This window comes from Saccostrea echinata, unplaced genomic scaffold (assembly GCF_033153115.1).
Source record: "Saccostrea echinata isolate AGI-Se365-2 ecotype Australia unplaced genomic scaffold, CSIRO_AGI_Sech_v1 ptg000002l, whole genome shotgun sequence".
Classification (NCBI taxonomy): domain Eukaryota; kingdom Metazoa; phylum Mollusca; class Bivalvia; order Ostreida; family Ostreidae; genus Saccostrea; species Saccostrea echinata.
This window is the reverse complement of record NW_026889751.1, coordinates 29,740,888-29,765,180: the sequence shown is the minus strand read 5'-3', so window position 1 is coordinate 29,765,180 and position 24,293 is coordinate 29,740,888. Positions and strand designations below refer to the sequence as shown.

Sequence of the window (24,293 nt, the reverse complement as noted above, 5' to 3'; positions counted from 1 at the left end):
AATCGCTTTTACGAAGATAGGAATTTGATGAGGTGCATCACTAAAACTTTTATGACAATATCTTTTCTTAATCCCACAATTCGAGCGTGTTCTTTCAACCATGCCGGGAGGCTGATAAAAATTAACGTGTTGCACTTGAGTTATCAACACAGCGAAAACAGTGATAAGAACTTAATGGCAAATCGCATTAAAACTATTTAAGTGTACAAATCTGAAGCAATTCTTCATTATCTAGACAATAAAAACTCTAAATGAAATTGGGGGTGAACCAATTCGGAATTAACACATTGTAAAACTCTGAACAAGGAGACGTTTGCCAAAGCCATAAACCACCCACCAAACATTTCACACTGACACAGTTATTCTAACATACCAGTCTTCTAACTTACTCCCTTTCCAGGTCAGGTGAATACTTGGTCTAATTCAAAAAAATTATTGTACTTTATTGATCACTTAGCTAAAAAAAAAAGCTGAGAAAGAAAAGACAGGCTTTTTAAGTCACCTATGTCATGCAGGTAACCTACTGCTTTCCCCCGTCCGTTCTGTAATATGTGAAGTGAACTTTTGAACATTTTTAGTTTCTTATAATGAATTCCATAGTCTCCTCTACCTCCCCAGTGCTGGAGGGTTGGGACCAAAACCATCAAAATTCAGGCAATCTTTAAAAATCTTTACTCCTGGACAAAGAGCTGGCAAACTGCTCTCATGGTTATGAGTTGCCTATCTATCAAACTTGTGAAAGTCATGACTCTTGGGCCCCAGGGTCAGGCTAAGCTGTCATATTGAAAAAAAAAAACCTTTGAGAATCTTTACTATAGACATCTAGATACCAAACTGTTCACAATTATAATGAGAAGCAAGGCCCTATGGGTCAAGGGTTTAGGTCAAATACAAATCACCTTTAAATATCTTCTCTTGGGCAACTGTTTGGCAAACTGCTTAATGATTATAATGAGCAGTTAGCTCTTTACCAAAGCTCTATATTTCATCACCCTTAGGTTCAGGCCCCGGGGTGAAATAAGCTGGTCATATACTCTGTATTACAATTTATTATGTAGTGTACATTTGAAAATCTTGTTCATGGATATTTAGTATGCAAATTGTTTGCAATGAAGGGGATAAACTATTAACTCTTCCTTAAATTGTCCCCAAGGTTCAGCCGCAAGCTGGTGTTAAGGTGATGATAAATTTAAAATACATAACGTCATTAAATCTTAACTCTGGAATATCTGAGGAGACATGCTCTAAGCAATGTGATAATAAACAGAATTTGCACCAAACTGTAAAATTCATAGTGTTTTCAGGGTTGTCCCTAAGACCCAGGGAATTTCCCCACCTATAATGATGTAATCCCCCGCTTATTCTGGTATTCCCCCTCAGCCCTCTGTTAGGGGAAGAACCTCAAACCCCCTTCTACTTTTTAAATGACCCCTGCTAATTCAATTTTTAGGGACAACACTGGTTCTGGACAGTCCTAGGTGAGACTGAGTTGGTCTTTGCCTGAGAAAACTCATGACTCTCAGGTGAGCACCAATGCCCTTGGGACTCTTGTTTTAAATAAACAAGCCATTTCATAGGGTATTGATATAATTTAAGTTGTTTTCTTTTTTTTTAATTTTTAACTAAATGTATTATTTTTTAAAACCTCTATTTAATAAAACTCATTTCGGCTACATTTGGCAACAAGGACTTGACTGAAGAAATTTCTTGACTTAAGTTTCTAAGTTTTTAGTTTCAAGTCTGTTTCTTGACTTAAAAAGAATCAATTCTTAATCTTAAATATAACTGCCAACAAAAGAGATACTGACTGAGAACTTTTTATATAAATTTTATTCAAATGATGAATATGTTCTATATACTTTATTAATAAGAGACAGATTGATGTATAATGTGAGAGGGAACTATAATCAAAGGTAAAAACACAGTCATGAGAGAGAGAGAGAGAGAGAGAGAGAGAGAGAGAGATGATTCAGGCCCCTCCTGTACAAACACAGCCAGTATTACTGTCACAGCTCAAATACCCTGAAAAAAAAAGACAGAAAATACACCTCTAATACACGGATAATCAAATTCCAGTTTTATTACGTTTGTAGAATTACACCTTTTCCTGTACTTTTTAATACAGATTAGTTCAATTCATAATAAGCAATGAAAACACTGTGGAACAACTTACAGAATAGTTCAGTCGGGCTATGGTGGCATGTTATTGTTATGACTTAAGTTTCCAGCTCTATTCATCAGACAGGCATACAGTACAGGTAACTCTCCTGACCCTGGCTGGGTAGTCTCCCCCTGACTCGCAGGACCTGTTGTTTTAACCACGCTATAGTTGCTTTGAGCGGAGAGAGACAAAAGTGGAATGCACGAGAACAATGGAATTAAATGGGCACACTAATAGCCTCTGTATTTAGACAATTTATTTGACAATGCTTACTAAATTTTAGAAGATAACTTAATATTTGTAGAAGGGATTATAAGATTACCTTAAATATCCCAATTTAATAATAAAACATGGGTAATCGAAAAAACATTCCTGCTTGCCTGTTAATACATTTACAGAGAGGGCAAGACAGCCCACCAAGTTTTTTCAAAGCATGACAGAATGTTTCCCACCCTGGCATACCTCAGTGTATAATGCCAACTTGTAACTAGATAACAAATATAGTTATCATATAAAAAAAGGATTTTTTTGTTTAAATCTTGGATTCAAATTAACAATGATGTAGGGATTGGCTATGGATTATTTCACTGGATGTTCATACATCTTTTAAAAAGGTAAATCAGTTTTTCTTTATAAGTACAGGAATGTACCAACTTGTACATTTTTATTTTATACAACTCAAAAACGAAGGTGTCTTAAAACAATTTGACTGATACTAATCAAATTAAAATATTTTTTACATTTGGCTATGTTTCAAACAATAAATGTATTGAAGGTATTTTCTTAAAAATAAAATTTGTGTCTTTTATAAATGTTTTTAGGAGGGAGTGAATTTTCACTTGGTGGTCTAAAAATCCAAAACTCTGTAATTCAGGGGACCTAAAAAGAAGTAGTAATTCTCTATTGTGAGCCTTTTTTGAATGAGTCTACACAAAGTATATCCACTTAAAACAATTAGTCCTCAGTAAAATTGTAGGTTTGTTTGTTTTTTTTTTCTTTTTAAATCTGTAATATTTGTTATGAATTTCTCATTCTGTACAGCTATAACTGTACAGTTTAAGACGGGCTATATGATATTTGACATTGACAGGTTAATTCAGATCAGACACATGACATCCTCCACCAGTAACTCAGAAATACCTGTGTTTTTTCACCTTCTGTCATAATACACAGGTAAACAGTTCAGTCCTGGGCAGAATCAGCCATACTTCAGTTATCATAAAGGCCAGGTAATTAATTACCTTGATCATTATTCTGATATCGATGGTGCTCATTCGGCTAAAAAACACAACTCAATCCTGGGGTTACTGTGGCCAGGGGACGGCTATCTCTTAGGTGGGTATCCTCGATGACCTGTCGATAGCTTCATTATCAAGTAGCTAAAGAAAAAAATATGTCCATAAATTATTGCATGTTATCAAACATAAAAGGTTGAGGTGTCAATGCTATGATAACTAAACATGCTCCAGGCATCCGAGTCTACACCTTTCGTCTACCACCTGGACCTGTGGCCAGATTGAGTGACCACCGATGACCCCTCTGATGTAGGACTTAAAATCAAAGGGTAACCACCCATTATGCACCCGCCTGTACTGAAACCTTAGAGTTTGGGTGCACAGGTTGTGAATAAATAGATGATGAAACTGATCTGTATTGATTATAACATTGGAATGTGGCGGAGTTGGCTTACAAGTAACCATGATTTTTAATGGTCTACAAATCAAATAATTACAAATAATTAAGCCAACATGGGAGACGAAAATACCAAGAATGGCAAGACTGTGTAGAATATACAACTCAAATTTTATGACCATATAAAACTATTATCAAACATTAAATTTCTTAACTTCAAAGACAGGTCTGAAATTTGATTAATTCTGAAGTATTTTGATATTTTATTGAAAGTTTTATGAATTTCTTTAGATTGTGTTTATTTATACTCTTATAGCAGCATTAAAAGCTCACTCCAGTCCTGGTGAAGTAGCAGCCATGATGAAACGAACAATGGCTGCGTTCTTTGTCACATTAAAAGGCTGAATAGCTGGGTAAATATAAAGAAAAACACTCCAAGTTCTCATTTCCTTTGTGCAGATTGACACAATCCAGATATGACTGGAGAAATAGAAAGTCTGAAAAACTTCTCACAATATAATCCAAATATTTTATTATTGATATGTTTCATCATTTTGTTTTAAAAAAAAGACACTTCTTTGACAATTTATATTTGCTGTATAATTTTTTGGCAATAAAATAATAATTTGACAACTCACGAAATTCACAACCATTTATAGCCCAAGAAAACCAACTAAATATCAACAATTTCATCTGAAATTAATGAATACTCATTTTCTCAAGAATAATTTGGAATTTACTTGTGTCCTCATTCTTTAATCATGTCCAATACCTTTGAATATCCCTATTTATTTTTACGTTCCATTTTTTCTTCTTTTTTTTTTTTTTTTTTGGTTGGGTATACCTGCACTTGGACATCAAAGGTGAAACTAATATTGCTGCAGCTTCACTTCCTCATTTTAAAAAAACAGATGTTTATTGATAATCCATTAGAGCTGTCAAATTGATTCGGGTTTCCTTTTAATTATAATCACTTTGCTTGGAAATGATCCAGTATAATATATCACTAAAAATTGAACTTCACTAAACAAACAAGTCGCTAATTGTGGGACAATTCTATATCCTCATATTGCCAGCCTTCTCCAACTCCCAGGAAATGGGACAACTCATCTGTATAATTCCTTTTCCTTTACGGAAAATAACACAGTCACCCCCCCCCCCCCAAAAATACTCCCATAAAATCATATAGGGTACATTCCTAGAATAAAAGGTCATGCATACACTGAAGTTCAGTGGGAAATAATCTGAAAAAATGAAGAAACTGTAAAATAGCTAGAATCTTCCATTTTTGTTTTTGTTTTTTTGTTTTTTTGTTTTGTTTTTTTTTTAAAGAATTGGAATTTGATGTCACTAAAAAAAAAAATGCACTGCAAACTCCTGCAACATTCAACTTATATGCCAACCATTTTATAAGTGACTCAGTAATTCAAGAGTATAATAATAACATAAGAAACACAGGATGGAGGGCCATATTTGAGACCAATTGTGGTGTCTCGTTTTAACTGCTGTAACTTGCACTGGAAAGCGAGGGGATGTGTCTTTCCAATGTTTACCACTAGTGTATATAAGTCAGCTTACTTGCAAGTCTGTTGTATTGTTAAAACTATTTTAAGAAATTTGCCACTGACCTGCTTAAAAGGTACAGTTCTTTTTGCCAAAATCTGTTGCCAATTTCAGATCAATATTCTATTGTATTTACCAGTGTTTCAAAATATGTTTTAGGGGTATGACACCAATATTTGATCTATTATTAACAATTTAAACAAAAATAACATCATTTCTTTTAACAAATTTCTTTTAGCACTTGTGCTTCATACATATGGTGACCTTAGATCTTCCTTTCCTGTATTAAAGAATTTTATATAAATGATAATTGTTTGAGTAATTACAAAATTACAATATAATTTTCTCTTCTGGAAAAATACCAATGTTTCTAGAACTCGCTTATAAGTTGGACATAGAATTTTGGACCAAAATATAACTCCGAAAAATCCAATTTATAGGGAAGTATATACAATTATATTTGTCACTGAAGTTCAGAATCCTTGATAACAAAATATAATATGGATTCCCAACATTATCTCCATTTTAAAATGGTGCATTTCTGATGAACCAGATCATGTGCACTGCAGTAGTTTGAAAATGATCCGACGGAATGATAAAAAAATATCTGAAAATCCCCATGGAAAAGAATCACCCTGCAGAAAATGTAATAAGCATCTTATTATATCAGTAAGAAAACAGAAAATTGGAATTTTATTTCATTATTATTATGTCATTCTTTCGATAAATGAAATTCATATTATATTGAAGGATCACTGAACTCTGTAACCCTTTCTTCCCTACTTGTTGCTTTTATCTACTACAAAATTGTACAAATATCAGAAAAATGCAGAGTTTTTTTTATGTAACATTTTATCTTTATATGGAGCTTACACTAAATGGAAAGGAATTTGTATCTTATAGTAATTTTTTCCCCAAGTCACCTCCATAAAATATTGGTAATTTATTTACAATAAAACAATGTAGAAGTTCATTTTTCTGACAGTATTAATTATGTGGTCACAAATTTGTCACAGAAATTTGTCCCAGTGTACTTAAAGTACAGTTAAAGCACAATCTGGCAATCTAAGAAATCAGCATAATTTTCTACCTGTGGATTGAACAGAAATTGTAATCCCAGGGAATTATGACTGTGGAAAAAAGTATGTTCAAAGTATGTTAAAACCAAACAAATTAACATTACCTGATTGGAATAAATGACCAACAAAAAAATCTGCAGTGACAATTTCAGTGTCATAACCGAGAGGCAATTTTAAAAAATCATAAGAGCACCTAATTAGAGTTAAAAAAAAATTCATAGCTCACACCAAGTTTTTTTTTTTTTTGTTTTTTTTTTTTTTAAATCATAGCTCATACAGTCAGATTTTTTTTTTTTTTTTTTAAAAATCAAAGCTCAACCAATCAAAGATTTTAAAAAAATCATAGCTCAAACAACAGAGATTAAAAAAAATTATACTTCAAACTATCAGAGATTTAAAAAATAATTAATGCTCAACCAATCCAAGATCAAAAATCATAGCTCTACTAATCCGAGATCAAAAATCATAGCTCTACTAATCAGAGATCAAAAATCATAGCTCTACCCATCAGAGACCAAAAGGTATTGCTCAATCAATCATGGATAACAAAAAAATCATTGTTCTTACTAATCAGAGATCAAAAATCATAGTTCTACCAACCAGAAATCATGGTAGCCATCCTAAAGTTATTTTGACAAGTACAAAACAATTGTGTATTTGACAACTAAGCATGGAGTCTCAGTTTTGCTGATCAGCAGACTTCTTCCAATATTTTTAACATTGCATGAAGAAATGAGGTGACAGCATGAAAAGTTATCTACAAATAAAGGAAATTAAATAAAGTTAATTTTTCAAAAATTTTTTTTTTTTTTTGCTTTTACATAAGACATGTACAGCTTCTATAGCATTATACACTTTGTCTCTTTAGGTCCCAGAACTCCTCATATGATGCTTGAGTGGTCAAAGTTTTGTTGGTGACCTTCGAATATTTGGTGGTCAAGTGGTCCTTATAAAGGTCACATCATTCACTCTGTCTTATCAGAGAATCTATAACTGTCTCTTCATTATAGGTGTTGATTGTCTCCCTTTAAGGTATGAAAAATAACAGCGTTATCTGCCCCTGGGCTACAGCTTGATCACTGAATCCATCATTACCCTTAATTAAGTTGTCAGAAGACTTCATGTGTTAAATAATGCTACACTTAAAAGCAATGAGTTGGAGTTTGTTTTTTAGGAAAATCAAAGAAGCCGTTATTAAACAGCTATGTAAATTATGCAGCATTTACTGTTATTAGTAGTTGCTATTACCATAAAAAATCATCCTGCCTCAAACTCATTCTGTGGTTCTAAAGGTAAATTAAGAAAACGGCTGCACATTTTCTGCATCTAACATGCCGCAAAATGATAAGTATTCGATTTAAAGACCTAATTTCGTGGAATTGAGATCAGTTTAACGGGTGAATTGTCTTTGAAGTTAGCTATAAAGTACACCATTTGCTGCGATACTGGACCACAGATATCATGTTAAAACAAGTCGTTACATCATTACAACCTGTTTCTATTGAACACTTCCAGCAATGTAGTAAAATACAACATATTTCTGGTTAATCTGGGCCCCATTCAGGGCATAATTTTTCACTTGAAAGTAATTTAACATTTCATCAAACTTGCAGATTTTTTTAATGGAAAAATTTTCAATGAATTTTCAGCATCATTGAATCCAACTTCAAAATTTCAAACTGGAAGATACTTCTATTGTAAAGATATTTAAATGCTACTGATTTTATGTTCAGGAGGAATTTGCAATAAGCATCACAAGTGAATAAGGAATTTTCCCCTTTGTTTATTTATTTTTTATCTATCTTTTTTTATGGTTTGAAATAAAATAAAAAATGAACACAAATGACCTTCAGTTACACTAGACCAATCCTCTTTAAACCCAAATATCTAGAATTGTGCAAATCTAAAAATCATGTACCAATAACCTATCTAATTAATTTTTTAATGCAATTTAAGTTAAAGAGAAGATATTGGATTTCAACAAGTCATTTTAAATTCACACTATTCTTTGCCTGATAAGAACGTGGAGCCTGTAGTACAAAAAAATGCAATTCAGTCCTCAAATTACAGTTTGGTTCGATGTATAAATTGTATAATCAGAGTCAAGAATATGAACCTAATGGAATATTTATCAAATAAGTCCTCCAAATTCTGAACTTGTTTATAAAAAAATAGGGCAATTTTTCACTTGGTTTCCGAGATTGGGAGGAGCTGGGGCATGAAGGAGGCCCGATACAGTTAGCACCTGTTGATGAAGGTGTCCATTAGAATCAGAGCCTACGACACACCTGTCGCTCAGGTAAAACGTACAGGTACACCATTTAATGAATGCAACATGGAGAGGCATTGATAGAAAAAAGAAACAAAGAACATTGCTTGATCATTGGATAAAATTGCTGGAATTATTCGGAATATTAAATGTTTGATATAATTCTGTAGTATTGATTACAGGGCATGGATTGACCCTGAGTCCCTGACAATAAACCCTTTTCTACATGCATGTTATTGGTGCTTGTAATAATTGGCCTATTAATTTCTTTCTACATGGTTATTTTTTCATCATCGATTCTGCCTATGGGCTAATGCACAAAAGCAAGCCATGCATGCAGGGAACACATAAATCGCTATTGTCATATTTCATTGTTCTCGGTCATCGATGATTGAGCCCATCCAGCAATGACCAAGCTCTGAGAGAATGTTAGATTTCTGGGATTTTTTTTCTGTTGAACTGACTGACAGGCCTAATTCTGGGTAGATGACAATTGAGTTAATTCTATCCGACAGATTCGTTTTTGTTGGGGTGACAAGTGAGAGACTTTTGAGCTTTTTACATTTCGTGGGAGTTTTCAGTGCTACGGATTAAATTAGGTTCTCCAGAACTCAGCGGGATTAAGATAACACACAGAGGTAAGGCAGTGGGGGGATTCTGAACACGATCCCTAAATAACAACTTATTATATTTAATGTGATTACCGACATACAGCAATATACTAAGGAAATACATGAATTTATTGGGTTTTTTCTAATTACTAGGAGTTTTTCTTTTTCTCAACCAAATTTTTAGTCATGTTTAGCGCCAATAACCTGTAGATTTTTGTTAAACGACAGAGTGATCAACTGAAATTTTGTCAAATCCAAGCTGTTTTTCTACTTTGATTTTATTTTTGTTTGGTTTTGAGAGTTAATGTCATTACACTGTAATGCAAATTCAGGGTTTGATGTTATGGGAAAATTTTCCAAATTTGAACTCAATTTGTTTTCTTTATTTCCTGCTTTAGAATAATCCCCACTTATTGTACAGATTTTATCGGGAGTTTTTAACAAAAAAACATAATCCTTTTAAATAGCAATTATTGTACCCCATTAGCCGAGGACAACACACACATAAAAAAACATACTAATAAGAGCCGTATTATTTTCAAATACACTAAAGGCGTTTATGCAGATAATTTAGTCTAACAATGATGCTCGTTTTCTAAGTGCCATTATCTGTAATTGGATTAACATGATTTAAGAAATCTAGATGGGGTCTCCTTTTCACTTTGTTATCATACTTAAGAAACCATCGGCTTCCCACTTGAAAAAAAAAAAAATTTACAAAACAAGGCAAATTTACTATGTTAGTTTACACATCAGATAAAATTTCATACAACAGTTTATTGGTGAAAAAAGTCCAGTCCCTGTGTGTTTTTACTAACTTTATTTGGCAATATCTTGTTGGGTTAGGACTTTGATCATGTGACTTGCGGAATCTTTGGATTGTACGGTTTTCTATTTGCAGAGATTGGTCTACGGGATCTAGTGAGATGACTACAGATTAAACGGCAAAACTGAACAAACACCGCCATCAAAGGGAGGTAAGTCTAATGGCTATCAGTCGGTGATCATTCATAAATCAGGGCTCTCCAAGAGACGTACGAGTCATCTGTACAAGACAGTCACAAAAACCAACACAGGCCTTATAGATTAGCGGACAGTTACTGTCGTACATCAAATTAATGATTTATCATAATTATATTGGTTTTTGTGAGGGATACACAATTTGATCCAAAATAGAAAGGGATTTTTTTTTTATTGCATTACAGATCACATGAAATACTCTGTACATAATACTTGGTAGTGCTGGTATATGGAATATATTCCGATTTTTTGAAGCCCCTTATTTTATGGAACATAGAGAGTTTAACTTTTTATTCTGAACGAATGCATTTGCTAAGTTCAATTTGTATATTATCTATGTTTAAGGAGGTGAATTCCAAGTTATTAATGTTTCATGAATTCATATTCTTCACTTTTGTCTTGTAAAACTTTACAAAACTCATTTTTTATGCTAAACATGTACATATGGGATGCTATACATGTAAAATATGTCTGTTTTATTTTATCAAATGAAGAGTATGATGAAATTGACTGCTTTTCCTTGAATGCTCAAAACTTTGTCTAGTTCAATGTCTGTCAAGTTTGGAGTCCCTCTTAAAATGTGATAGTCTGTTTCAATTGTATGCCTGCAAGTTCATGTCTAATACGTAAGAGTGTAATAACTGATGATAAGTAATCTGAGAGGCCAAACATATGGGCACTTCATCCTAACACTGAGGGGTCACCCCTCATATCAGGGACTTTGGAGTTTCCTGATTTAATTAAGGTGAGCTGAAGTAGTCCTCCAACTACTAGCTCTGATGCAGAGGGTGCTGCTACTCGATATGGATTAACTGTCAGCCTGCGGCATTCAGTGATGGATGACCCTTCAAACCGGGATACTCTGTTCCACGGATCCCCATGTCACATTTGTGGACAGATCCAGGCATGCAATATTCCACAGAACCAGGGTTGTGTCACGAATGGATTGACAGATGAATGCATTCTAATCCAAGGTTCTTCCGGGTTTCTGGCAGTGAAATATAACTTGAAAGAGTCCCTACAAGCTTTTATTCCAGTCAAGTGATGTTACATGCTAATGTCAGTCTTTTTGATAAAAGTGTTAACCTAGAAACCCCCCTACATAATCTCTGTCATCTACCCTCTGAGAAGAATACTACATCCCTGATACTTGTTTATTGGGGCAGACTGTCCCTGATCCTCGGTCGTTTACTATAGGGAGACCATATCAGGCCCATTTAACAACAATATTTTATCCTATTACACCAGTTAATAGCCCCTACTCTGGATATCAGACACATTGTTCTGTATTTACAAAACAATTGGCCATTAATTTCATCCCATTGATTTCCTATAGACTGATAAACAGGTTTTAGAATTAGTCATACAGAGTTCAAGTGTGTATGTAAAGAGGGTTAATAGAAAATTTCACACCTCCAGATCCGGAGGTCTCGGGGTATTACAGCACTCTTGCGCTAATCCTTGGCTGCAGCAATTCACAAGATGTTTCTGTGGACCGGTGAACTGAAATTATATGCAAAAATGCATTAGTCCTTCAACGGCACAATGGATTTTATTCTATAATCCAATAACCTCATTTATTTTTCCTCCTTTTTGTGAAATTCAGATCCTATTTTCCTTTTCACAGTGTGAAAACTGTGTCATCTTTTATGTAAATAACCACTTGATCCCCCTGTCCATACCTTTCCCTTGCATTATGTGTTTCATTTCAATTTCTATTGAAAACCTCCCAATCTCTTTTCCATAATAAAAGCGAAAGAATTGGAGATATTTTCCACCCTGATATTTATAATTGTAAAGCACAGATTATGTGCATGTCATACAAAACATCATCACATTCATTCGACACTGTTACTGCCAAAGCTCAAATTACAATAATTCAAATTAAAAATTTTCCTAACTAGAAAATTTCATAGCCATGAACACACCTTTATTTATAAATTCTTAATTATAGTTAATTAAGATTTATCATATCTCTACTGATTTCTTCTGAGAAAATCAATAAAAAAAAAGTTAAAATTTCAATTCATTTTTAAAAGAATTGTTAGTTTCTCAAAGTAATCCAAGATTGAGCAAATTCAGTTGAAGCCTTGAAGGCAATGAAATACTGTGCAAGTCTTTTGAATAATGTGTGAGAGACTCCAACATTGCCATGATGAATTTCTTTAGCAGTCATTCAATCTAAAGTTTTCTCTTCTTTCAATATGCTGGAGATTTACTTATTTATGACAATAAATTTTCAACATTTTCTCATGTTAAAGTAAGACACACTTCATAGAAAACGAAATAAATTTAACTGTATACTTCAATTAATAACTTTATTCATTTAGTTCTCTCTATTAAGCTTAGTATCTCTCTCTCTCTCTCTCCTTTCATTTCCTTTTTATTTCTTGCATTCTACTTCCCCGTCCACTGCTAAGACTTTGATTAATTTTTGTACAATACATGTATCACATTACCAATCTTGGTTTTCTTTTTAGTGTCATATCCAGAAAAGTTAGAACAATAATGCAAGTCAACAGCAGTCCCTCCCTAAACCTCAATCAAGGATTAAAAAGAAATTTGTGAAATCATTGCAGGATAAAATACAAGTACGACTGTTAGAAAAAGTTCAAAATGTCAAACATATTTAGATCAACATCCCCCACTTTCTTAATTCTACCACAACACTGATTGTCTCCCTTGGTCATAGCCATTCTGCCTTAATGGAAGTAAATGGCCAAGTTTGTCCAATACCAGAACAAATATTATCTGGAAAACATTAATCAATGGCCTAGATTAGACAAATGCATTTCATGACCAATCAATATTTAGCTATCTAATCACTACAGAAAAATATAAACACTAAAACAAATTGTTCCAAACTCACTCACCCCCTTTTTTTCCTTCAAAGTTCAATTTTGTTTTCTTTAAAAAGTAAATTTTTATTTTCTTCCACAGACTTTAAAATTCTTGAACAAACTTTTACAAAAGTAATTAAAGAGTCAAAAAGTGCAGAGCTAACAATGAAATTGAAGAGGCAAGCAACACACAGGAGCTGTTTCTATTAAAAGACCAAATATTTGAATGGAGAAATTATGATTGTTAAAATTGTCTGTAACATTCTGCAAAAAGACTACTGGGGTAATTCTGAAAAAAGGACTTTTTCTTCCTGCAAAATTTATCAAAACCTCCTACTTACAAGAAAAAAAAGGGGACGGTTTACGTAATAAAAAATGTACTTTTGAAATGTTTTGATGAACTTAATGCATACCCAAAACTAAAAAATGAAAAAAAAAACAAAAAAAAACTGAACTACATTTTACCATAACACAATCATGGCAAATCAACACAGAAAGGCATCACACAAACTAAGGTATCTCCATATTCTTTTTAAAGAGGACAAACTGAAAATATTTAAAACAAAAACCTAACACCAAAAAAAAAAAAGAAAAAAAAAAGCCAGACTGGCTCCAAAATCAGTCACAGTCTATCTGAGTTATCTCCCTTAGAACAGCTGTTCCACTCTCTCACTAGATCATGCATTCCTGGTCGCCCTTATTGTATTATCAAAGCAACAGCAGTCAATAATTCTGAAAAATAATTCTCTGGAATTTAATCAGAACTGCAAACATTTAGTGGCAAGTAAAAGATCGGTGATGCTGTTTGATTGTTTGAACATCATCAATAATTAACGACTGTTCCACAATGGCAGAAGGCTAGACATGTTCTTATTGTGATCCTTTTGAATTGCGCCAGAAATTTTAACTAGGTATGGCTCAATATGGCTCAATTAACTTGTGCAACATGCATGAAATAGCAGATTCCTATCTCCTGGGAAAATAAGATAAGTCTGACCCTGACTGTCTTGGAGCAAAGTTTGTAATTAATTAAATAAAATGTGGTAAAATTATTAACAATAGTTGTCAGTCGTCCTGAAATTTTCGAGTCACTCTGTCTTATTAAAAACATGACCTGCTATCTTTATGACATAAAAACTGATGTTTATATCATAGTGATGACCATTAACAGCTGACAAAGTTTACAGATATCAGGTCTTTGTTATCTGTGCATTATTTCAGAACGATTCCTCAATACATTATAAATACTGTGACGTAATGATACAAACAGGGGGATTCCATTAAACAAAGAGTACAGGAAAGCATTAAAAAGCACAGTATAACTATAGTATTTGTAAATCTATTTATACTCTTGTTTACATTGTATCCCCCTTCCCCCTATGGGGGAACAGACAAGTAATGAGTCTGACATGTGCCTAAATGAAGTCCCTGCTAATCACCTAGTTTTCTTTTAAGACTTGACTTCAAACCTTAAAATCCCCCCTGATTATCCTGACTAGGAGTCAATTAGTGCTTCAAAGTCCCCCCTTAATGAAATTAACCCCCACAGAAGACAAACAATCAAAGCTCCCCCGTTTTGTTCAGTAGGAACCTTTAACATCATCATATGCCACATTAATAGCTGTTTCGGAGTCATCTAATGGTAAAGGCCAGACCTCACAGTAATTACACAAACACTGTTGGGTCTTATCTTTTTTTTTTTAAAAAAAACTTTATTCACAATACAAGGAGTCTTTATCATTCCTTTGTACAGTGTAACATTCACCTGCTTAGAGGTCTCTCTGCATTCTCCCACTTTATCTCTTGTGCACTTGTAGGAGAAATTGATGTTTACAAAATATTCCAAACTAAAGTTGATCAAACATGGGGAGTCCTCTTTAAGTCTATCAAAATTCTTCTTGTAAAAAAAAAAAAAAAATTCCTGTGTTTGTGTAACTTTTAAAAAACAAAAACAACTTAAAATAACAGGATGATTTTTTGACACTAAAACCTTTTCTTCTGTCTGTACATTTTCTTAACATTTTTTTTTCTTCCTGTGAGAAAAAAATAACCCAAATCCGCCAAATTAATGAAGAGCACAAAAGGAAATCTTCAATTCAGTATTTACTTTTTCTTTGTGAGTGAGAAAAAAGTATTTACAAGACATTTTATAAATATTTCTACAATCAATTTCATTCTCACAGCCTTGCGATGGCACTGATAACCCATATCAATGTGAAGGATGGCCGCTGGCAGAGAATAAGTTTCCGTTTTTTATGCTTAAAATGATCTACTCGGATTATAGGGAAAAAAAAACCTGGAAATGAATTAATGTGCAACGTTTTATCTTATCATAACTATTACTTTAACATTCTTCAATTTCTACTTTCCAAAAAAATTAGATTTTGATGCCTACTTAATACTGGGGCAATAAATAATAAAGAAGACATTGCCGAATTTTATCACAACTCAAGAGCTACAGCTTCGGAATGGAAAATGGAGTGCATATTTAATAAATATCACCTGACACATATCTAAGTCCCATCATTTCCAACAGATGCTCGACTAGAAATGGCAGTTGGATTTCAGACCTGAATAAGATATCATGAGACAGTGGAGGGTGGTCTCCCCTTTATCTCGGTGCCCCTGTGACTGGTTAGATCAGATTTATCCTCCCCCGGGTCGGGGACATGGACTCCTGTGTTAATGAGTACAAATTTTATATCTGCCCAGGGACGCACTGCATGAAATATAGGGCTTTCTATCTTAATAATTTATTAATTTGCTCAAAATAAAAAAATGATTCATATTTTTTGTATGGGTTAATTACATGTTGTTTGGAAATGGCCCTATATATGGTGGTATTTTTTAAGAAAGGAAAGAAGACTAGCTTAATGATTTTTGCAATATTTTGTAAACAAAGGGCATCTCTCCATAGCAGAGTGAATTCAGTTACAATGAACCCAATTTGCATAAAATTTTTATTTTATTTCGCCATCTTTCCAAAACCTTGCATGATGGCTGAGACTAAACTACAAGAATTTGAGAGGAGAGAGAGAAAGAAAGAAAGAAAGCACAAGTGATATTCTGCACCAAGGCAGACATGCCTCTATACAGGGAAAAAAAACATTCCGCCTTTATGGGGAGAGACAAACCCCCCTCCCCATGTGAGGAAAGCCATCATCCCTCTATACTTGGAGAGACTATTGAGGATCCCCCTGTACTCACTTATCACAGGCCGTCAGCTTTATCATGTGTGAAGCTCAGGGAAGCTCCAAACAAATCGCTCTTATCAGTGATGTTACATCAGCTGTTGCGTTTCATTTACTTTTTACGTTATGGCCTACGGCTTAAGTGATGAGGCAATTTGGGTAGTGCAGTTCCGTAATAGAAAAACTAGCAAATGAACAAAGCACATGCCCCCATTTTTCATGGAGAGTTTATGAGCATTGTTTGTAGGAAATACCCCATCTCAGAAGCATAATCTCCACTGACTTGGGGGATGGCCTTAATTAAAACATCAAAGATTAGTGAGGATTACCTGTGAAATTGATCAAGCTCACAATAACACACAGGTAAATATCCCTCTCTCCCAGGTGTGCATGAACATGCACAAGTAATTTTCTACAATTTCACTACAGGGACAAAAATTGGTCAATGCAATGCACCCTCAGGGTCTCCTTAATGAATTTGCCAGAATTCTCTTTCCCTGCAGATAATTTAATGAGCCACGCAATTTAGAACGGTCATTTGATGTCTTGCAAATAAAGCTTCTATCAGCATCAAGATGCCAAGAAAATTAACTTCTGAGACATTTCATGCTGTCTGAATTTTTTCTTTTGTTTCACTGGGCTGATACTGAAACGCCCTGATATAAGCGGCATAAAAGTTAAACTAGTACCCTAGGTACTACTGTTATCATGACCCCAGACAGGTACCAGACTTGGAAAAAGAACCCTTCTTCTTTATGGATCACGATTCTATTTTTTTTCCCCCAACAGCGACTTATTTCCGAATTGAACTAGTTTCCATTTTTTTACTCAAATTTTAATGAAAACCAGATTTCTATAAAAGATAATGAATTTTTGTAATTCCTTTCTTTCCCCTTACACAATATAACCGTTTTAGAAGTGACCCTTGACCTCTGACACCTGTATGCCAATAATTTGTAGGGCACTCACAGGTGTATTTCCTAGGCAAGCTGGAAGACGTAACATACTTAAATACGCAGCAATTGTAATCATTTTTCTAAGATTTCCCATCCCTTGTGTTGTGCTTCAGTCGATCAGCTGTGAGTTTTGTCTGCTCCGTTGGATTGTTATAGACTGGGAGCTTAAAGGGATTGTTACAGAGAGAGAGACTTGCCACTACAAGGTAAAAGCATGCTAATCAGTGATCTGTCAATGTCCAGAGTAACCTCCCCTGTAAGACGATTTTCTCTAGGTGGAGCTGTGATCAATGCACCCTCTTTCTGACACACCTAACTGTTACGTTTTTCTTTCGGCTGTGTACTGGTTTTTGGCACACGTTAAATATGAAGATTATTCACTGGTCCCGTATGTTATATAACAGATTCTAGGGTGCATGTTACTGTTAAATTCTGCCAGAAAAATCTTTCCTCTGCAGTCATTCAAACATCTCTAATTAGTTAGTCTAATTAGTGATTCTCTTGCATTGTTTCCTAAATACCTTCTGGATCACTAGGATCATACTATTCTTCTTTAAGTATTAATAACAAGATCACATAAAACCAACCTGATAAATATTTCCTCTTTGATTTTTTTTGTATGTAAAAGGGCTTGCCTTTTCTATGAAGGTGTGATGGTATTCCCTTGAGTAAAAAACATGTTCTGAATTGACTCTTGATTTGAAGTTAGTTCACAGAAATTGCTTAATATCCATGTTAATATTGCTATAATTTTTCTTCTTTTGCACACCACTGAATGACAAGCAGATATTTATTATAACCATTTACCAAGACTGCTGAGTTCTTTACTGACCATCACCGAGTCTGTATATCTAAAGTTTCTAAATCTTTTTGATGGTGTAAAGATACTGAATCTTTTTTGTTTTTAAAGTTTCTTGTTCATTAACCAAAAAAGTCCTATGAAGTCCTGTCTCTTTGTGGCAGCTAGTTGCCGGAGCTGATGGAGGCACCTGCCAATTCCCATGTCCTCCGTGGCTTCCCTACCCAACATGTACTCATGTACTGTAACGGTGGTTTCCAGACTCTTCCCTTGGTGGCTTCCCTACCCACCACGTACTCATCTACTATAATGGTGGTTCCCAGACTCATCCCTCGGTGGCTTCCCTTCCATTCATGTACTCATCTACTGTAATGGTGGTTTGAGACTCATCCCTCGGTGGCTTCCCTACCCAACATGTACTCATCTATTGTAATGGTGGTTCCCAGCCTCATCCCTTGGTGGCTTCCCTTCCCATCATGTATTCATCAACTGTAATAGTGGTTCCAGACTCATCCTTCCGTGACTTCCCTACCCACATGTACTCATCTATTGTAATGGTGGTTCCCAGCCTCATCCCTCAGTGGCTTCCCTTCCCAACATGTACTTATCTACTGCAATGGTAATTCCCAGACTCAAATTGCATTTCTAGAACTTTCTGATGATTTCCAATTATCAGTGAATTAAAACTCTCTGCTCTGTTGTCTCCTTGAATGTTTATAGTCTAGACATCTAATACTGTGAAAAATATGGCTAATTCTATAAACTTTAGAATTGAACTTTTATTCGACTGAACTTTTCAAACATATTTCTAATACTTCTCTTGTCATTAATTGGTCCAATGACAACTGCTGTCACAACTCAACTGTGACAGAGGTTTAGGTCAGGGTGCCAGCTGTTCATCTTTCCTTGCTCTCCCTGACCCAGGGGTATGAGTTGTAATGCCCTGACAATAGGGGCTTGTTCACCCACTGATCCCCGAGTAAATGCCACAACCACTGGCATCAAGCCTCTGACATTACAAGACTTGTGACATGCTAGAGGAACATAAACATGGGGTAATCCTGGAGGAACCACTCTGTACTTCTGCCATGCATTTTATCTGTTGAGTATTGGCAGCAATCCTGCCAGGAAAACAGGTCATATACTAAATACCTGTACATAGTGGCATTACCTACATAGCGATGTGGCACTGGGATCTAGTTCTGCTCTACAACACTGTTCTAAATATTACAAGTTTTTTTTTTATGTGTATGTTTCTGAAGAGGAAATTATACTTGCAGAATACTAGCAGAAAAATTGTCGATTCAGAGCTTTTTGTTTTGGAATGGAACATTCAAGGCACCTGGCAGACATTTCCGAAAGCAAAAAAATCTCTCCACCCTTCCTGTAGAATACTAAAATTAATCAGAATCTCCAAAGTTGCATGACAATCCTAAAATTTGCGGCAAATAGCCAGACCAAAAGAATGTGTTTGGAGTATGACGGGTGCCAAGAAAGGATCTCGCAGAAACCCAGCCACGATGAAGGGGGTTATACAGGGCTATCACAGGTGAACGATGAGGGTCTACGAGGCTGTTACGGGTGAATGATAAAGAAGAGTTAGGCAGGGTGTTATGGATGAAGTGATCCCACAGGAAGTAAACTCATCTGTTGAAAGGTTCGACAAATTAAACGTAATGCAGAGCACATGTGAAAGCCTGAGACCTAAAACAATAAAGTGAAGAGAGGTGAAAGCCGCCACGAGCTTTGTAGGGGTTTATTTTAGTGTATCCCCCATCTCCATAAATCACATAATCTCTTATGTAACATGGAAGACGCTGTAGTCTTATCTCTGTGGAGATTGTCAAACCAGGAACCTACAGAAACTCTATCAGAAAAACTTCAAAATCCGACAAAAATATTAAAAACTTTTATGATTTAGGGTTCAGTCGGTTTAAGAGCACCCTTCACCAAATAAATACACTAATAAAGAAATACAAGATAAAAACCCTCAGGAAAAAGTAATCAGATGATTTGCACCTAACAATATTTCAGTGATGATTTAGAGTGATGTACCAAGTTTGATGCAATTTGATAACAAGGAGAGGTAGAAGAAAAATGCATTAAATTTGAAAAAAATGCTCTGCATCCAATTATCTCTCCGACTTTTTCTCTCATCTGTTTGTTTTTCCTGATCAAAATGCCATGAATTACCTCTTTAAAAATAACAAACAGAATGTCGTTTCTCTGTTGAATTATCTACTGTGGTGTTTTATTCCGTGAATTGCACCTCATCTTCCTCAATTTATTCCTGCAGAACTGTGTCGGTTTCAGTCAAGCATGCTGGAATCTCTTACAGACTGCAACCTTATAGCAGGAGTCACTCCATATATTTCCTCAACATTTTTTACCATCTAAAAATTATATGTTAAAGGGATCATATGTTGTTAGGAGCAAAGGTTCAAATTATTTATAAAATTTATTTTAAATGACATGAGGTATGCACTAAATCTTGTTAGACGCATGAGAAAGTGAACTTAATTTAATTAACTCACTTGATGATTTTATTAAGTATTTAATAAAGTCTGAGTTTGTGTTATATTGAGGTTATCTGATTCTACCCAGACTTCATTCAGTCACACCCTGCTCTTGGTCTGCCGAGATTTCTCAGGCTGTTTAGCAGATAAATACCTCCGAACCCTGAGCAGGAGAGAGGGGTCTCCGTATTATTTATCACCGCGACCCGCGCAGGATGAGTCCACGACTTGAGCACTCTCTTCCTTGGGTTAGTTCTCATAAGAACAAAGACCGACCCAAAACTATCTTTGTTCCCTTCGATCTTGATCATCAGATGTTTTCAAGGTCATCTGGCTCGCAATCATGGATAATTCAATAAAAGCAGGGTTTTATGCATATTTAACAACAAGTTAAGACATTGCGTGATCAAGTCTACCTCGGTTCATTCAACCCTAGGATGGAGTTACGGCCCTTTACATGAAGCCAACAGGTGTACATCTACCTGAAATATGCAACATTTTGTTGATAGGCTAAGTTATGATGTACAGTCGTGTCACACAATAGGGCAACAAAATGAAAAAGAAACATTAGCCACGATATTTCATGGGTGAAAGATTCAAAGAATTTACCCTCTCAAGTACACAATCAATTAATAATTGAGTTCTTTTATTCCTGTCTGAATGCACCTTTGATTTGTTGGGATGTTAAATTCAATGAATAAGCAAATACAGTTACTGAGTATGCATTCATGTAACTACTTTCATATTTTTTTCTCTCTGATAAAGGCCTCTACATCTGTCTTTTATCCGTTGTTATCGGGAGATTGTAATTTCTTACATTTTTAACATAAAGAATAACAGATGGTAACATGTTGAACTAAGACTCTCTATTTCTGTAAAGACTGAAGTGAATTCTTTAGGGGTGTTCCACCATTTCTATTTATAGAACACTTACTGATTGACTTAGGGTCCACATATTCTCAGATTGATGGTTTAACATGAATGGGTGAAATTTCCCACAAGGTTTAATTTAGGATTATTGGATAAGCTTGGACTCCCAGATAAATATCTATCAGATTGTTCACAGCTTTATATGTTATTGTAGATTTCTTCATTAAAGCCCAAACATCCATATTGGAAAACATATAAAAAGACTTCACCCATGGATAGATGCATCATTAAGATATCTAATGACATTTCCTTATTTACAAATAAAATCTCTCCACAAAAAATAATTTGACACAGACTTGTAGTTTTCAGACCCTATCTCACTGTTCTTCCCCATTGTTTGTTGGTCTGTCTGTCTGTCTGTCTGTCTGTCTGTCTCTCAGTCACCTCTTTTGTTATGATGTTGACTCAATTAAAGACACATGAACCCTCAATCTCATACTTTATGTTATCTGCCCCATTCTCCGGGTGTTTACTTTGTTACACTGTTCAACTTTATCAGATCTCGAAATATTTCCTCCAATGGTCTTTTAATCTACCGTTAAATGCTAAGGAGTCTATAACACCTCCTACTTTTTCCTCAGAATAAGGGGAAAAGTGTATTGTGTTCCCAAATTGATAAATTCAATCTGCATTCCATATCGGCTGTGTTATCAGATTTGAAGAACCAATACACTGCTTTTATTTTCCCACGGTCTGCGCTGCTATTTATATACCTGATGATACATACCTATGTTTCTTCTGTCAGCTGTTTATTTTTTCTGGAGGTAGAAGCAGCTCTTGTTCAGGAGTAGATTCACGAAAATAGGAGATAGTGTCTCAGGGATTCTAATTAGCGAGATTAATTACTAGTTTCTATCAACAGGTAATGATCTTAATTACCAATTTCAATCAATGAGTAATAAACTCTTAACTGATAGACCTTTTCTTGAATGTTACACTATTACAGGTTTAACCACTTTGAAGTTAAGACAAAAAACTTTAATTTATCGGACAAAAATCAGATAAATATGTAGACTGAAGTTTTTAAATTTAATTTTGGTTTCTAATCTTCCTCTAATGTTGTTGAAATCTGAATTCTATCCTTTTAACTTCTGAACACTTACACTTAATGCAGTTTGTGATAAATTTAATGGGGGATTCAGACTTCATTTATAAACCCCCACAACTGTTTTAACTAACTCCCTGACAAATCATCATTTGACGAAGAGAAAACGGGGAATTAAAAATGATCACAAATGATCAGACCGAGAGATTTCAGGGTTTGAGATTGAAAAGTTATTAGCTGATTGAAAGGATTTTTTGTATTCCTATCTGATTTAATAAAGGAATTTTATGGATATAAGAGAAGTCCGTTTTTTGATGTTGTTGTTGTTTTTTTGTTTTTTTTAATAGGTTTTTTGTTTTAAACAATTTAAAGTGATACTTGGGTGTTAAGATAACTCAATACCAGGTCTGGTTACTAAGGTGATATCACCTTAAACTAATTTCAATTAAAGGGGGGGGGGGGGGCTCTAAAAGAACCTGACATTAAAGGGGAGATAACTCAAGAGGCCAGGTGACGGAGAGAGAGAGAAAGACAGACACATTCCTCCACTATCTCTGGAGCTTACACCTGAGTGTCATCACAAAAACATCTCGATCCCAAAACAAACACCTCCCAGCAGGACTGGGCAGTCCCAGACCGACAAAGTGGTAAGTTTGTCATTCTGAGGGGGAGGCTTTTAATCAATGGCCGACAGAAAACCGAAACATACCCGGTCTCTTAAACCAGCCCTTCCCAAATCTTTCACTGGAGCTCCATTAGCCAATCGTTGAAATCTTCATTGTCAGCATGACTGGCTAACATTTGGAAGTACTTGAATTATTGACTTGATGTTGATGGGAGTCTCATTCAGACGATCAAATTTACATGTAACACGGCTTATAAAATATTATATATTCTATTGCCACCTCCGATGTTCCTGTTCTCCATTCAGTAGGAACAAAAGCTGTGTGTAATTTCCTGGCTGTATCAGGTGACCTTTGTTAGAGTCACTGACAGATAACAATAGGACCGTCTCCCACAGCCCTATCACATGACTCTCTGCAGCAGGTTCATCAGCATGTAAAGGAATCAAACCCACCCACAAAACACAAACTGTTGCTCTGGGACAGGCAGCCCTGGACCATCCTCCCTGCTATTTTGTGATCCAACTCAGAGGGCACCTGCCTACCCTCCGAGATAACTGCTCATAAAGCGTTTTACATTTGGGGACTTTTTTCTAGTGGTTCCAGCTCGTTTAGGGGACCATTTGGTAAAGTTATTTTAAATGCATTCTCTTCTTTTCTTTTTTGTCACCTTATAAATTTTAGGGATGGGATGACTTTGAGGAAAAGTTTGGGAGTAATTATTCCTTGGATGCTTTCTATATGCATTGACATTACATATATCTGTATGCTGTATGTTTAATATCTTACCCATTATCCTTAGATATGAAAGCTCGGCCTAGTTCTCTCCTCTTGTATCTTTGAGATCTGTCACATGGAATTCTCTCTAAGGGTCCGGCTGTTCAATTCTGTAGAGGACAATTTTCTCCATAATGGGATACGCTTGGGAAATCTTGCCATCATTACTCTCAAACATTATTCATCCATGGCCTTAATAATGAAAATACATCATCATTTTTAATTATTGATATTTTCTTTTGACAAACATAGGACTACATCATTGGTGCCAAAGTTTTTTC

General features: G+C 35.0%; 1 protein-coding gene and 1 long non-coding RNA gene across 3 annotated transcripts in view; one reads left to right on the top strand and one right to left on the bottom strand.

Annotated features, from left to right (window-relative positions):
- Nucleotides 1-1,902: 1,902 nt before the first annotated feature.
- Nucleotides 1,903-24,198, bottom strand: LOC133176953 (uncharacterized). The gene is made up of 4 exons (XR_009719596.1): nucleotides 24,025-24,198; nucleotides 3,403-3,540; nucleotides 2,174-2,306; nucleotides 1,903-2,022 (listed from the first exon to the last, which is right to left on the bottom strand). It is a non-coding gene; the product is annotated as an uncharacterized LOC133176953 (long non-coding RNA).
- Nucleotides 17,514-24,293, top strand: part of LOC133176928 (delta-like protein 1) — a 30,792-nt gene continuing 24,012 nt past the window's right edge. Inside the window, exon 1 of one of the 2 annotated variants that reach the window (XM_061312006.1) lies at nucleotides 17,514-17,528. The gene's annotated coding sequence lies outside the window, so the exon portion shown is untranslated. Of the gene's footprint in view, nucleotides 17,529-22,355; nucleotides 22,430-24,293 lie in introns of those variants that run through there. The other variant, XM_061311993.1, reaches the window with a different exon arrangement.